This window comes from Equus quagga, chromosome 17 (genome assembly GCF_021613505.1).
Source record: "Equus quagga isolate Etosha38 chromosome 17, UCLA_HA_Equagga_1.0, whole genome shotgun sequence".
Classification (NCBI taxonomy): Eukaryota; Metazoa; Chordata; class Mammalia; order Perissodactyla; family Equidae; genus Equus; species Equus quagga.
In genome coordinates, this window is record NC_060283.1 from 15280065 (window position 1) to 15283333 (window position 3269).

General features: G+C 40.1%; 1 pseudogene; it reads right to left on the minus strand.

The window, feature by feature from the left end:
- Positions 1 to 2523: 2523 nt before the first annotated feature.
- Positions 2524 to 3269, minus strand: part of LOC124229074 (putative olfactory receptor 5AK3) — a 2422-nt pseudogene continuing 1676 nt past the window's right edge.

Here is a 3269-nt window from a genome sequence, read left to right on the forward strand (position 1 = left end):
TAAGTCAAAGGGAGAAGGTCAAATACCATATGATCTCATTGATAAGTAGAATATAAAAACAACAACAAACAAACACATAGAAAGAGAGATTGGATGGTGGATACAAGTTGGGAAGGAGGGAGGTGGTTGGGTGAAAGCTGTGATTAGGCACATGTGTGTGGTGATGGATTATAATTAGTCTTTGGGTGGTGATCATGATTCAATCTACACAGACATCAAAATATATAACGATGTACAGCTGAGACTTCTATAATGTTATAAACTAATTTTACCACAATAGTAAAAAAGAAAAAAAAGACCTGATACAACATTATGCCTACCAATAAGAGCTAATCAAAGAGAGAAACTACAACCACAGTTGAGCACTCAGAACAACTTACTTTTGCCTCTGCTACAAGAGCTCCCCACTGGGACCCATGTGGTCACTTGGCTCTGAGACTGTCAGGTGGAGCCCTGCTTCCTGTGGTCTCTTAGCCCTGTGGAGGAAAGGCTCAGAACAAGATATCACAGAAACACCCTATATTGTGGGAAGACCACTCAAAATTTCCAAACTTACTAGTCCAGGGCCTCCAGTTCTTCAAGGTACTTTCATCGTTTCCCTCTGGTGTCTTGCCATCCTGGTCTAAAACCACAGGCTGGTACCATACTAACCCAAGACAGTGCAACTGTGTGTGTATTGTTGGATTGTCATGATCTTCTTATTATGGGTCCCTCTAAACATCTTGCTTTCATCCTTAGGACCACAAATGCCAACCTTTGCTGATCAGGCACATAAAATCGGTGCCTTACAAAATTGCTCCAACTGCCAGGGATGCAGTGAACATAGGGTTACCATGGTGGAAAGTGTTCTTTGGCATTCTTTCCTTTTTGTTGTTGCTGTGATTGTCTTGCTGTGCTCTCTACTGCTATTGTGGTATATGGTTATAATGCTCCTCTATGTGTCTGGCCCAAGGGACTCCACAGAAGAATGGCGTGATAAGATTGTGAGGGCAATCCAGATGCATGGAGGGTGGAGTGTAGGGGCTAGCCTCCATGCCCTATCTCAACCATGTGCCCTTCTGGCTCTCTTCTGGCAGGATGCCAACCATCAGGTATTGTAACTTTTTCTGTCAATGAACATTAAGATCTGAAGGAACAGAGACCTTCCATGTGAGCTACTGATCCTTGGATATCAGCCATGCAAGGACAATCCCTCCTAGCAAGCACTTAACGTTTTGTTCCCCTGCCTAGATAAGCAACCCCTTCCCTGTTCATGGTAGTGGGTGCAGGTGCACAGCTCTGTCCTGCTGGCCACCACTGCACACTTCCCAACAGTGAGACATAATAAACTCTTATGTCTCACATGCCATCTCTGGGTCTTTTCTTTGATCTCTCTGCAACCTATCCCACGCTGCTCATGCAACTGGGTGTGTGGCCAGATGGCTCCATATCCCAGTGTTCCTGCCTCAGCCCATAGGTTAGCAACTTCTGGATGTGTTCAGAAAGGGAGTGAACTCCTATCCTGTCAATCCTTTCACTTGCAACTTCCAATGGTTTAACTGATTAATGTGATTGAGAAAAGAAATATAACATGTGACCTCAGCCTTTTCGTTAACACTGCCTGTCCATAGGATGGATGCGTGCTTGATTCTTTTTTTTCCAAGTGGATGCAACACTCATGTCCTGGCCCAGGTATTACTTCTAGTGTTTAATCTGGATTCCTCCATCTTTCCCCACTCTTGGAGGTTGAGGAAAATAAAGCATCAATTCTTGGCAAATGAGTTTGCTCTGTAATATCGAACTCAGCACTGGATTTTGTTTTCCTAATGTGTCCAGCTGCAAATGGGTATAGTTGGAGGTTCAAGTTATATTTAAAATACAACTTTATCAAGAAAAAATTGATATGCTTTATATTTTCCATATTCCTGTGTCAACTTCCTAGTTGGTTAGAGACCCTATATGGAAAGGAAGGATATTTACCCATAATGTCTGAATATGTATGAGGATTAATTCAATTGTTCTTTCTTTTCTCTTTCTTTTCTGTATATTTTCTCCCAAGAAATTGCCCTTTTAATTATTCTTTACAATACTAAAATAGCTTAGCTACAGAGTAAAAACAAGAGCAACAGTACCTTTCAAGGGAAGATCAGAAAAGATTTTTGTCTTGGTGAGTCTTTATATTAAGGTTGTTGGGGTCAGTTAACAACATTGATTATATACTTCCCTTTTCTTTTCTCTTTTTTAAAGGCAGTTATTTGAAAAAAGGGCTCTTCAAAATGTACAGAAGCAATATAAAGATCTTCTTTTCAGATGCTTGCTCTTTCAGAAACATAGGAAGTAGAAGTTTATTTAATATTTAAGATGCTTTTCAATATCTTTCAGTGTTATTGACACAATTAAGGAATGCCTTTGTATTTCACAAACATTTGCTACATCTTCTGCTGTTGAAAAATATGAGAGAACTGTTAGTTTGCTTGTTGAACCATGTTGAGTTAGAAATCAAGGTTCAAACTAGAAATCCTTCTTTCCAAAACCTTTTAAGGCTTATTTCACATCTAGCTTTGTCAGGCTGTAGATGAGGAAGTTTAACATGGGAATAATAGTACCATAAAACACAGAAGTAATCTTTTCTTGCACTTGACACTCTGTGCTATGATGGTGCAGATACATATAAGAGAGAGTCCCATAGAAAATGGTGACTGTTTTCTGATGGGAGGCATATGTGGAGAAAGCTTTTTTCCTCCCTGCAGCAGTAGACATCTTCAGGATGGCAACCAGGATACATACGTAGGAAAAGATGATAACCAACACAGTGAATGCCAAGCTAAACTCCACAAAGACTGTTAGTAGCAAGACATTGAAGTAAATATTGGAGCATGAGAGGGCAAGAATTGGGGGTTCATCACAGAAAAAGTGGTTAAATTTTTTGGATTTGAAAAGTTCAATGAGAAAGTAAAACTTGTGTTTGCAGAAGCATTTAGAAAACCCATGAAGTATGAACCAATTACGAGCTGCATACGGACTCTCTGAGTCATGAGTATTGGATAGTAGAGAGGGTTACAGATGGCCATATAATGGTCCACCGCCATAGCAGACAGGATATAGCAATCACTTGTTGCAAAAGCACCATAGACTAGTAATTGGATCATATATCTTATGAATGAGATGGATTGTTCTGTCCCAACAAAGTTTTGCGACATCTTGGGAGTGATAGCAGAGATCAACAAAAGCCAAATGTTGGAGTAAAAAGTACACAGGGGTATGAAGGAAAGAATCAATCTTGATGAGTA